Genomic DNA, 13,927 nt, shown 5'->3' with positions numbered 1-13,927 from the left:
TGTGAGCAGTATTTAGTCCCTTGTGTGTCAGTTGGTAATCTGATTAAGCACAAATTAATTCAGCAATATGCACCACGTAAGGACAGTGCAAGGTGAAATAAAATCTATAACAGGAGCTCATGAGGAAATATGATCGGTGATATTGTTCTTTAATTGTGCATATCACCAAAGTACTACTTTGTTTAAGCATGCATAATACCAGAACTCTGGAACTGAAGCATCTAAATGGCATTCAGCCACCTTAAATTTAAAAGGTAGAAGAAGTTTTTAGATCCTACTTTCCTGAGCAAAAGTACGGATTCCACACTGTAAAATGCCATCACAAGTACAAATTCTGAATTGAAAATGTCAGTAAAAGTATGAAGGTACAATCAAGATGATGCATTTAAAGTATCAAAAGTAAAAGTATGCAACACAGGGAAAGTAAAAATAATCTTCACATTTATGTGTGTTTTTACATGAAAAATTTGAGAAGTTGCCAATTACTTTTCTTTCAACTGACTTTTTGATTAAACGACTAATAACTTCAGCTGTATAAACTTGTTTGGTAGTTTAGTTTATTATAAAACATGATATTTTAAAAACTCTTCTAGTAATAAAAACTATAGCTGTGAAGTAAAATGCATAATATCTCCCTAGTAGTGGAGTAGAAGCTGGCTGCACGATTACTACTTATTAAGTTCTTTTTAGTGTAGAAATAAGTTTAAATATTAACAATATTTGTCCCATTTCCATCTATGTGCTGGCACTGGTGTTATTTCCTAAGCCATTATTGGTCTTTTAAAAATGCAGATAATCATACTAAAGTCTTCAAAATGTTCTCAATGTATAGGTGGGGCTGGGGGGCCTGACCTCAGTATTTCCAAAAACCTGGCTACAGCACTGTGTAGGAGTAGAACATGACATAAAATAAAGTCTCAAATATAGTACAGTTACCTCAAAGTTGTAATTCTAAATGTGCATAGTTACTTAGACCCCTGTTCAACATTTAATTTGCCCCTGTGCTTGAGTCTGCCACTAGGTGGCAACAAACAGCCATCAATGGTACATACAACACACTGTAGGAAGATGTCAGTGAAGTTGGTGCTGCTGCTGTAGAGGAGCTGATTTATTGAATGTCCATCTCAGAGTTCACAGACATACATACTGAATATAGCTATTGTCCTGGATAATACTTGATGTGGGATGTGTGGTGCAAACACAAGACATGAAATGAAACGGGGAACCTGGGAGAAAATGTTCCTTGAGATTGTTTGAAATACAGTAGTCCAAGGCCAGTGTTGGTGAAAATCACTGCTCTGATAATCAGGGTGTTACTGTAGAGGAGTGCACATGCTCAGTCAACCCTCCTGTGTAAATGAAGGTAAACACACCGTCTGATCCACATGTAAACAAAAGAGCTGACTCCAACAGCAACACATAGAAATCTGGTCTCTCTCACAGTCTGGACGTACTTGAGTCGGCTAATTGGACCACTAGGTACATGGCTATGTGAGCTTACGAGCTAAGGGCAGCTGCAGTTAGCGATTACTCTGGTTATGAGCTTCCCCCTTTTTTTGAGTATGAATTCAACAGATGGCCGATTCACTGCTAACAGTTAAAGCAGACCTGTGATCATCTTCTTATCTGTCCTTAACCTCTTCGATGTGACATTGTCTTCTAATAGTCCTCTACGGTTTTTATTCTTTTATCAATTATCTATTTTTAATTCATCTTATTTATGTTCTTATTTTTTTCAATCATTTCTCCCCCCCTCATCCTTTTCTGTTAATTTTGCCTGTTTTATCACTTTTATTCCTTTTACTCGTAATAACTCATCAAGCCTTTTCGTGTTTTTGCATTTTTCTGTTCTGCCTTCTTGTTTTAACTCACCTTGGACAAGACTTCCTTGCATTTGGCTCGACCGCTGAGTGTCAGTTCTCTAATACTGAATCGAGTTTCCTGCTTTTGCTTAATTCCCAAAGCACTTAATAAAGTCCATTATTATATTATATTGTATGAACTGATTTCAAATCCACTGAAACTAATCTGTGCCGGTGAACATAACAGTTTACGGTGTCAACATAAATTGGGGCCCTAAGGACAAGCTCTAAATTAAGCCTTCCTGGTTGGGGGGGGGTCAAGAGCTATTAGGGCCCTAAAGGTTAGAGTCTTTCCAGTATTTCCATCACCTCCATCTAGGGGTCAAGTTGAGCTGCCACCTTGCTGAACATGCCTGTTCCACGTGACAACTGTCTGCCTGTTCCCAAACCTGCCATCAAGTGGAACAAACTGCAGTAAAAAAAAAAAATGTAGGCTCACCCTCGGCTCAGACTTATTCGCCATATTTTGTTTGTTTGTTGCGATATAAATGAAATGCTGTCAGCGTGTTGCTTCTTTCCTTCTTTTTGTTCTTCTCTTTGTTAATTGCCAGCAGCTCAGCTCAGAGAAAGCAGCAGCAGCAGCAGCATTCCCTGCTCCGGTCGTCAGGGGATTTAGGGAAGGACTGAATCCGAGCCCCGACTGAGACAAACAATGGCAGCTATGAAAGGCTGAGGGGAGGGTCGGCCTAATGCAAATATCCACTTTGTGTGTGTGTTTGTGTGTGTGTGTGTGTGTGTGTGTGTGTGTGTGTGTGTGTGCGCGCGCGCCTTGGAGGAAAACCCCGCACTAAACACTGACAACCACCAACTTCCACCCAAAGTGAGCGAGTAGCGCAGCAGCCCACTGTAAAAACACAAAACAAAAAACAACTTCAAGTTTTTTGTGGTTTTTTAGGGGAGGGGGAGGTTTGTCGCTGCATTTTCCTCGCAGGCTTTTCTTTTCCCCCCCGGGACTCGGTTCTTTCATGGAGGATTCGTCGATTCAGCAGCAACAAGTGCCGGAGAGGAGAGGAGACCTCGTCTGGAGACGGGACGGCGCAGCATCTCCGAAATGCGCCGAGTGCACCTGCTGAAGCGCGACGCGAGGAGGAAGGAAAGGTAAAGACGTCCGAGCACCTCCGAGTTCACTCAACTAAACTTTCTCCTCCCGTCCGTCAACACTTCAGAGTAAATTTCCTCTTGTTTTGTTTTAATGCATTCCTCTGTCCTGCTTTTCATTTCTGCGCACGAAGCATTTGCGCACGAACTTTTCTTTATAAAACAGAGGACACTCTAGCTTTTTCTCCAAATATACTACAGTTTTGTTCATGACACCGTTTTTTTTCTTTTTTCATTTTTTTTCTGCTGTGCGGCTTATTTAGTGCAGCTAAGCCTGCCTCAGGAAAACGTGATTATCCTCAGACCATCGATACGCTGGCTTTCATTCAAGACATGCATGAGAAAGGCTTTGCAGCATAATAGACCAGTGGGAGCCTGTCTGCTTGTATAGGCGTGGGGCAAACGGAGGGGAATCTCACTTGAATGTTGATATTGTTCCATGTGAAGGGGGAAACACAGGCAACATTTCTGAGGTGGGTAAAAAAAAAAAAAAAACATGCAGAAAATGTGAGGTTGCATGCTGGTTCGTTTGAAAAAAAAAAAAAAAGTGGACTCTAAGACTCTTTGGAAAACATTTGGTGTGATCAAGGTCCTGCATCATCTCTGCATTGCTGCAGGTTTTTTCTAAAGCCAGCGGTCAGCTAAAAAGCAACTCAGTGAAATGCTACTGTAAAATCCTCAGCATATCCCCCCCGGAGAATAACATCAAAGCGGACTCAACATGAGGCCTTTATCTGAACAATTGCTCCATTCTCCCCCCTACACCCCAACCCCGGCCACCCCCACGGCCCCCTATTCCCAATTTCCACTTGATTAAGCCCTAAACTGAGCAGAGTTGAATCTGGAGGGAAAATGGTTCACTAATTTTGACTCTCGAGGCTGACACAAAAGAGGAAGAGCCTTCTCTCAGGACTAATTTGAGTTGGATTCAATACATTCACAAGAGCTGGGCTGAGAACCGCATTGTTGGACAAATATAGACGAGTGTGTGTGAGGGCGAGGAAGTGACAGATGACAGAAATCAGCCCTTCGGTTCTTCATATTTTAGGTTGCTGCTTGACGATTTCAGTCTCTGGAAGGTGTATGATTCCTCTTAACCTAATTGGCAGGATAAATGTTGGCTTTGTACGTTTGTGCACACCGCATGTTGAAACTTATGTTCCTTTATGTTGAATTTTGTGCTTGTCTTCTGGAGAGGTTTAGGAAAAGATCATGTTTTGGCGACTTGGTTCTGACATTGTCCTGACATAACGTCAAAATTATCTAATTTTCCTCCCAGTGACACGGCTGGAAAATGTCACAGCTGCTTGTTGAAAGTATCCAGTGGTTTCACACCTACAAATGTCAAAATGCCATCTTTAACAGCAGTCTTTCGCTTGGCAGCGGTCCCCTCTTCTGACATGAAAGTCAGCTCATTTGGATGCAATTTAAATGTGATATGGCACGTACTGTAAAATGTGGATATTTCACTTATGTAACGTGCAAATTGAACGTGACATTATACTCTTGCGATTGAACTGTACCTGCAGCGTGTGGCTCCTACTAGAGATTAATTTACTTTGCCGAGGAGGACATGTTTTCGCTTATGTACATTTGACTAGTTGGTTGTTCGGTTTGTCAGTAGGACTGCACAAAGGCTACTGAACAGATTTCCATCAAACTTGGATGAAGGATTGGTCTCAGCCCAGAATCGCCGATCAGAATAAAGACACGTATTCAGGATTTTCTGATGAGTAAAAGAAACAGGTGAATGACTATGTTTTCATGTGAATAAAAGGAACTGATAGGCATTGGCGAAGGTGTATGCTTCACTGAGTGCCATTCTAGTTATGTAACTTGAAATTTTGCTGAAGTTGTGCAGCAAAAACCAAAGTTGTTAACCTCTGAAGAATGAGAGCATAAACATGGAAGCGTAACACCAGATGTTTATTATGAAGCAGACATTGTCATGCATGTGTAACAACCTGTGAAAAGCATGGACGATGGTTAGAAAAGGCTGTTTGTTTAGATGCAGGCACTAGTTTTCACGGACTGGCGTGAATGCCACCAATGCAGTTTATGACAACCCTTTACAAAGCCACCGCTGCGACCGGCTCTTAAATTGCTGTTTCAGAAATCTCCCTCTGTTACCGCAAACTCAAGTAATCTAAAGACTATGGCATAACGTTGAAATTGGTTTTCACACCATTGTTTTTTTTCCATTATTTGTAAGCAATTATCTGTAATGGTGAGAGTAAGCAGAAGCAGACCACTGTACACATTCTCTGCCCGGTGTTGAGGTTGCCAGGCGATGAGAGCTGCTGGATGAGGGCTGCTCACTCAGATCTCTCTCTCTCTCTCTCTCTCTCTCCCTCCCTCCCTCCCTCGGTCTGCTCTCTCTCCATCAACCCCCCACCTCTCCTCTCAGCTTGCCTCTCCTCTTCTGCATACTAATAGATGGACATAAAAAGGGGGCTGAGTACAAACCAGGGCTGTCAAACTGATTATTAATATTCTTCACTTTGTGGCACGTTTACAGGGACAGAAGTTTATGGGAACTTCCTCTATTGTTGTTTGTTAGATTTATTGTTTTCCACTGACTGGCTGTGAACTACAGTAGACAGAAAGTCTGGCAGTCTACAGTTAATGTGAGGTGCATGTGTTGTTATTGTGCAGGAGAGGGAAGTTTTTTTTTGTTTTTTTTTCTTATGTATCCTTCACCAGAGGAGGGCAGTGTTCAAGTTGTGCTGAGAAGCAAGTTGTCCCAGATCGTAAGAGTAATCAACCTACTTTTAACTGTTTGTGATGTTCTGTGCTCTGATAAAATATCTTTGGCAGCTACAAGCTCTTTGCCCCTAGACTCAGCATCTTTCAACAGCCACATAATTTCGGGCGTCTATCTGCTCTGCATCTCTAAACAGGAAGGAATCATTACTCTGACAACGACTCCCAAACATAAGGAGCGAGCGTTCAGTTTATGTAAAAACAGGCGCTCTCAATTGCAAAAGGACACTGGTGCACCAACAGTTAGCGTAACACCACATCAGTGTAATGAGCATGAAAATGTTGTTTGTTTTGCGTATTTCTTCTTGTATTTTTCCTCTTTTAAACGAGGACTGAGAGCAGCTTGCTGGCATTTCACAGAACTGGTGGCACAAATTATTTTCCCATCTAAATCTGCACAGAATTTTAAACTAATACATTGTCATACAGAGACTTTAGAGTATTTGTAAAGCTCATTATGGATTGTCCTCATACTTACTGTATCTGTGGGCTCTTTGTGTTTTCCATGTTATGCTCTTTGGCGTAATCCTTTATCTTAGCCAGATTTATGTAAGTACATACGAGAAAGTAAAGCCGCTGAGCCTTGTGTCATTGAGGAGTTCCTCAATGACAAAATTCCTCTTCCTGATAGGCCCCTATCCTCAAGAGACAGGTATAATTAGAGCAATGGAAACAGGAAACACCTCGCCCTCCCTATCGTCCCCCCCCCCCTTCCTTCTCTCCCTCTTCGTCTCTCTCTCATCCTCCTCGTCTCTCTCCTCTCAGATGTGCATTTATTTGTACAGATTATCAGGTGCAGAGACTTAGAGTGAGGCCTGTAATGAGTCCTGTGATGGTTATCGGTACGTCGTACATCCTTCAGTTTACTGGAAATGAGAGCATGACTTGTGCCTGATTATTTTGTTCTCTCTCTCCCAGAAAGCAATTAACTCAATGTAGCTGCACGTTCAGTGTGGACAGTTTTACAAAATATGACCTTTTTGATTGAATATGTCCCTGTAAGAATGCAGACTCACATTTGTTTTCAGTAGAGATTAAACTTTAGCTTCCTTCAGCCATTATATTGTCAAAAAATGACCATCACCTTAAGCTAACTGCCAAACAACACAAATGCATTTGATTTACAGTGATATGAAACCAAGAAAACCAACCAGATTTCATATTTTACAGGCTGTTATTATTATGACTTGATATGAGACTTTAAGGAGCTATGTGTAAGAATTTTTGTATAAAATGTTAAAAAAATTAACGAAAATAATCAACAGAAAGGAAAGAAACAACGGTTGAATTGCCCATTCCTACACAGCTCCCAGCTAGCTGCACAGCTAACTGAGCTAACTAGCTAACAGCAGCTACAGTTCAGGCCAAATCTCACATATTGTGCCTTTTTTTAATGTTAGATGACCGATCCAATCATTGGCTAATTGTTCGAGCAGTAGTCACCATGCTGAGGCAAGAACAACAAACATGAGAGAAGTAAGCAGACATGTTTGTTTATCCACCTTATTCTTAGCACCATTATTCAGGCTGTCTATACCTGTTAATCTTCCCACACTCTCCTCCTTGACTTGCATCACAGTGTTTTGTCTTTGACTGCCTGTGATTCATTTGTGGTGAATGTTTACACGCCCTCGGTAGTTAAACCCGATGTGAGGGATGTAGTAGAGAGGCCTCTAATTTCTGCTTCTTCCTCCAAAGATTAAAGACCCCGTGGAGACCAGGTGTACAGTTCAGACCAAAGCTTAGCCACCCATCGCACCTCCCTTCATCTTAGACCTCATGCACCTTGTGCAAAGGTGCACAGATTCTATTTATAGAGCGGAGGAGCTTCTCTTGACTGTCCAGTTAAATAGGTGCAAGGGTACTTAACCCAACTCCCACAGTCTTTCCTCAGGCACCCAGAGTTCAAGGGAGAGAAAAGTCAGCGTTTTTTTTATTGATTCAGAGGAGCGGCTCCCACCTTTCCCCTTCCTGGTGTGGAATGCGCACCTGGAGGTGTTTGCTAAGTGACTCTAGTAATCCGTGTAACAATGCAAGCTGACATCTGCTGCCATCAGAGGCACTCGAGGCCGTTTACTCTGACAGGCGCTGCATTGTCTCTGTAGATCAGCGCGGCTGTGATTCTGTTGATCTCTTCATTGTCACATTTATCTGTAATCCTTTAATTTTAATGCTGACAGCAGGACAGAGAGTCTGAGGTGTTGAAAGATGATTAGAGTCTTTTGAAATTGGCAGGAAACGGGATGAAATGATGGAGTTGATTTGTAAATAAAACATATGTGACTCTCAATCAAAACCTTTTCCGACATTTAAAAACACAACTGGAAGTTGGGGGACAGAGAGCACAGGTAGAGTTCAGTTGTCTAGACTTTGTTGACACGGCAGGCCAGTAGAGTTGCACAGCTCTCGGTTCCCCCTCGCAGTGTACACACAGGAGGGAGATGGGTGCAGATAAAACGACTGGGTTACGCCCCGCCGAGGAATTGGGATGCCTCTGGGGCTGGGAAACTTTCTGCCTGGCTAGCCTTAATATTGTGATTCTCCTCAGTCAACAAAGCAGTGCATTTGATGGAACATGTCAGGTTCCTCCAGGACTCGGGGGCTGGCCCTCTCCTCTGATGGTTAGACAGCTGTCAGCCTCTCAGAGCCCAGAGAGCCTGCGACTCCTCCATGTGTTGTCGGAGACTTCAAAGCAGAGGGGCAGCAGTGTGAGGTGAGTGCTGACTCTAAAAACAATTGAGCAGCTTTAGCTGGGATTCATTTGGATTCCGTGTTGGTTTGTTGGGTCGAGTTGTGCTCTGTGGCGCTCGGGAATTATTCACTGTTGTCAGATCTCTGAGGCATTGTTCTGTCTTTGCATGTGTGTTATTTGTTGTCAGAATTGAAGCTGTTGCCATTAGTTGCACTTAATCCGAGAACAAAGCAAAGTTACGTAACATCATTGTTGCTGTACACTATTTCATGTACAGGATGGCAGTCATTGCCAATACAGACTGTTTGTAGTGTTGAAATTGTTCGCAATTTCAGGTGAATTTTAATCCTGTTAAAATAGAAATGTAAGTTACACTTAATGACTACAGATCAGGTTATTAATGGCCTTTTAGGTTAGTTTGACAACCTGTCTCAGGTAGGGATGGGATGTTAAGAAATGTTATCATGGATTGCAGTAAAAAACAAACCCACTACTACATTACTTGTGGTAAATTATCTTTATCCGGATTATCATGATTATCCTCACGTGCATGACTTGAAAAAGCTGTCTAGCTTGATGACGTACAGTCCTATGTTCATTTCCTGTTTTATTTTGAACCTGTCATCATGGCTGAAAGCACGGCTAGTTCATTGTATCCCTACGGGAAAAAAATGGATGTTTGTAAGTACTACAGATGCCCAGTGCTTCAGGCCACCAGTCCGAACTCTAACTGCAGGGCTCACTGAGCTAACTAGTTAACCGTGGCTACAGTAAACAGCACCTACTCTAGTGATATGAGTATGATTTTCTTACAATAATTTCTTACAAATTGCACCTTTTAAGAATTGTTTATTTTAGTGCATTCTTAGTTTTTATTATAGATATTTTGATGATTATTGGAATGATATCATGAATCGTAAGTATTTTGGAGAGGATGATAATGACATGAAATCTTTATCATCCCATGCCTCGTCACATCACTATGTGATCAATCAATGAAACAGTAACAGTGCAATTATACACTGCTCCTTGAAGAGTTTCTATTGTCTTGATAATAAAAAAAAAGATATATTAAATGCAATTAAGGGCAACATACATACATGACAAAATCAGTCAGTCTTCAGTATTTACTCGATGTATGTTTTCAAGTTCTTGTTTGAACAGATCTAATTGTGCGTGGGTTTCCAGGCAAGTCTGTTCAAGGACAGCAAAATCTATCAGTGTGTGTTTAATATTGGAAAAGTTTTTTTCATGACTCACCTGTTCAGCCCTGCAGCGCTGATTAGATTTGATTCGATTAGATAAGGCACGAAAGGGGAGAAAACCTTTTACTATATTTTACTACACTCAAACCATATTAAACCTATGTACTATATTTACTGCACGTCCACAGTACGCACTGGTGTCTTTGTACACTTGGCCAGACTGAGGGTGCCCTCTCCTTGACTCCTTGATGAGTCGGGAGCCGCTGCTGTAACTCGACCTTGCCTCCTCCAGCCACCTGTGCTCGCGTGCTCAGAGAAAACACAGGCTTTTGTGTTGGAGTGAGACGTCCACACAGCGGGGGGCTGAGGTACATTAGTGGCTTTGACAGGTGGCACGCTCTTCCTGTGCTTCCCCGCAGTAAAGAGCACGAATATGGTCGGGCTGCTGGTGGAACAGCTGCACCACACTGCCAAGACGGTGGGGGTAAATGTCTTTACCGACAAAGACGTCAGGAAAGGACCTCGAAATTTGATTTTAGATGCACTTCCTGTGCAATGTGATCAGGGTCTCAGTCTCAGTACACCGGGGGTTGGGGTGCCATGTGGGTATTTGTGTAGCTGTGTGCATTTGTGTAGCGAGGTAATCAATCTGAAAGCCGGAGCCTATAGTGTGCAGCAGCACCACTGTGTCTGTCTGTCTGACAGAGGAGGAACCGTTCGGTCAGAACCCCAGTGACTGTTTTTACCCGCCCGCTGGGACTGGTCAGGAAGGGGGCAGAGGGGGCAGTAGCTCAGCCTGCGTTAGCCTGGATGGTGATGTGATGTGAGTTCTCAAGGCTGTGTGAGGCGGACAAGAAGGGGAGTGACAACTCATTCACTCTGTCCTCTGTATGGAGTCGGACTTCTTCACGGCTCAGAGCTGAACTGTAAGTATAAATCTTTGCTGTTCTTTTCATTTTCTTGGCGTGTACTTTTTTTCCCTTTACTTTGCTTTATCTCTGTAGAAGAGTCGGATATGGAAATAGTTGGAAATGTAGTGGGAGTTGGTTGACAAGAGGGCTACAAGTAACGGTTATTTCTAAGTTAGTTATCATTAGTTGCTTGGTTGATAGAATGGGGAAAAATGTCGAAGGTGATGTCCTCCAATGTCCAATATATTTTATCTACTGTCATAGAGGAAAGAAAATGACACAAGATTGGAGTTAAAATATTACTCAAACCGATTAATTAACTATCAAAACAGTTGACAACTAATTGATACAATGTGATAAACTGAATATGCTTTGGTGTTATTTTGACAAAACAAGACAACAGTTTTTGTTGTTTTTCAGAAATAATCAACAGATAAATCAATAATTAAAATAGTTGCAGTCAAAGTTGGTGTGGATTTCCTGAGCTGTTGCAAAAGTAATTACACAATAACATCATTTTTTTCACGTAGATGGATCTCACGCGTTAGATGTCATGCTTGCTGTAAAGATAAATGTAAATACTGTGATTGTCGAAAATATCTTGCCACATCTGTCGCAGTTTAAAACATGGTGCTCGAGTTTAAGAGGATGAAAAAATGCAAAGTTTTCATAACAACTGTTGTTGGGTGGCCTCTGTGCTGCTGTGAGGTTGGTACGAAGTGAGGTAGGACCAAGGTGTCACATTCCACAGTTTGGTGTGTGTCTCAGTTCATCACAAACGACCTCCCATCTATTTACAACACAGCTTGTACTTGATCTAACCCTGCTCGAATTTGTCCGCTGAAACGGACGGCAAAATCTTTCAATCTTAATCCAAACAACCAGCTTGTCCATCCTCCCCCTGTAAATCTAGCATGTATTTTTTTTTTTATCTGTAGAGTTACGGTCAAAGATATGACGTTGAGAAATGATGAAACTGCAGCTCTAATGTCATCTGGCTAATTTGTTCCCTTGAAAGCTCTATCAGATCGCGTGTCCCCCCCCTCGGGACTGCCCTATCTGCTTTTTCAGATCACATAAATATTGTTTACCACTAGTCTGCGTAAATGAGGCTATTTTAAACCTGATGGTTGCTCATGGAAAAACAACAGGAAAGGTTTCGGTCTTGTTGTACAAACATATTAGAGCTGATGTTTTACTGCGCTGGACTGTCCTGATATGGATCTAAAACATGCTGTAGATAAGAGTTCATGAAGCCCACAGATGGATGTTTTTTGTCTTTAGCTCGGGGACGTCAGCAATGTGGACTTAAATGCCACAAATTTAAATACGGTGTTGTTTACTGTTTTTCTCAGTGCAGTAGGGCCTGATCCTGGCCTAAATCTACACACTGATGCCTCCTCAGTTGGCCACAGAGGAACCACGTCTATGTTCCCAAACAGGACATATAAAGAACGGAAAATGATCACATGGCCAAAAAATCCTTTCTGGGTCAGACAGCCTGAATCTTTTTTACCTCAACTTTGTTAGGAACCTAGAACATTGCCTCACAGATGATAGATTTCTTTCATGCCACTTGTTAAACCATGGAACTGATAGGCAGTATGTATGAGATGTTGTGCATGGTATCAACTATCTTTTATCTCTGTATACTCAACAGTACTAAGTGCAAAACACGCATAAAACATGGCTTAGCAACAAGAACATTATACAAAGGTATAGAATTTGATATTTCCCGTGAAGGGGACAAAATAATTGTTGGCTAGCGGCCTTTTCCTCTGCTCATAGTTCAACAAATTACATTTTATATGTATACTTTTTCATACTCACTTGGTTTAGCTCAGTGCACTACACGGCAATACACCCCAGTTGAGTTTCAGCCTTACTCTGTTGAAACATAGCAGCTAATGTAGAGAGCAACAAGTTAGCCGACTGCTGTGTGAGATGCCCCGTTTGTCCGTTGACCTGTCATTTCTTCCGAAATCCAACTTATTTTCCGCAATGTAAATGTATACCAAAGAGGAGAGTAAATATCATCATTGTCATTACCTGCCTGGCACCAGAACCAGTTGAGTGTTCAGGAAGGAGGCGTGCTTGAACGGACAAGTTGACACAAAAAGGAATTTCAAAATAATTGTGCCTCTTAGAATTGGTGATTTGGAGTGTTGTTTTCGCATTGCATTGATCACATTGAATTGTTGATCATTCAATTTGTGTATTGATCCAGATCGACGGTTTGTTACAACCCTAATGACAACATAGCTGTTCTTTAAGTATAAAGGTTTAACACAATTATGAGCACATTAAAGGAGCTTTTTTTGTTGCAGGAAATTATTCAAAATCAGTGGTGTCAGTACTAAAAAACTGACCTTTGTACACTCATCTGTGCTTTACTTTTACAATCCAAACAATTTATCATAAAGTTTAAAGTCGTGGGTGCACTAGAGACCCAGGGGTTAACATGCCGGCCACTGGAACACAACGTTCCAAGTAGGAGACCCTCGGGGGACCTCTGCTGCATGTCATTCCCCCACATTTCCTGTCATCTCTCTTCTGTCAAATTCATTTTGCTTAAAAAAAAAAAAAGTCTACTCACCATGCTGCCATGACGGACTGGGCTGCAACCTCTCTCTCATAGCCAAAATTATACAGGCGGTCTGGCTAAAATCTGCTTTGAGCGGGCATCCTGCTCCAGTTGGCTGACACGCCTGCATCTTGGACACGTGCCACCCTGAGACCTTTGTTGATTTCAAACTTGGACCGTTTTGTTGCTCATGTGCAACCAAATTAGATAAGTAAGAATTAAAAAGAAGGAAAAGGAGAAAAAAGGAAGGGGGAAGGGAGGAGAGGAGACATAAAAGAAGAAAAATCTGCCCTCGGTGACAGTGAAACCAGGCCAGAGGGGAAAGGCAGAAATTATAGGGCACAAACATTATTTTACTTTGAGAGGGAGGAGTGTATATTTGCATAGTGCATATGTGAGGTGTGTGTGTCTGTTTATACAGCAGATTATACAGTAGATATACACATTGGACTAAATGTAGAACTGCTGTATATATAACAATACGATCATGGTCTTAACCTCTTAGTTTACAGAAGTACTCTCCATTTTTTGTAACAAGAAGTTTACTACATCAAAGTCGTAAGTTTCTCTGTGCACTTTTGTCAACACAGGAGTAAGTAATAATGTGTTTGTGTGAGCCCAGTTCTGCTCTGTGACAGTGACAGCGTGTCCGCTCATCCCTGCGGGGTCATTGTGATGACTGCCTTGATTAATGACAAGAATCTGGAGCCTTCTTCTAAATATAAACCAACCCAATTACCTATCCTCACTACCTTCTCTGTTTACACAGTCTGGCTTAATGCGATCTTCACATTTTCACACAAAGCGTGCAT

Source organism: Sparus aurata, chromosome 17, assembly GCF_900880675.1.
Source record: "Sparus aurata chromosome 17, fSpaAur1.1, whole genome shotgun sequence".
NCBI classification, from domain to species: domain Eukaryota; kingdom Metazoa; phylum Chordata; class Actinopteri; order Spariformes; family Sparidae; genus Sparus; species Sparus aurata.
The sequence above is the reverse complement of the archived record's forward strand: the minus strand, read 5'-3'. Positions refer to the sequence as shown.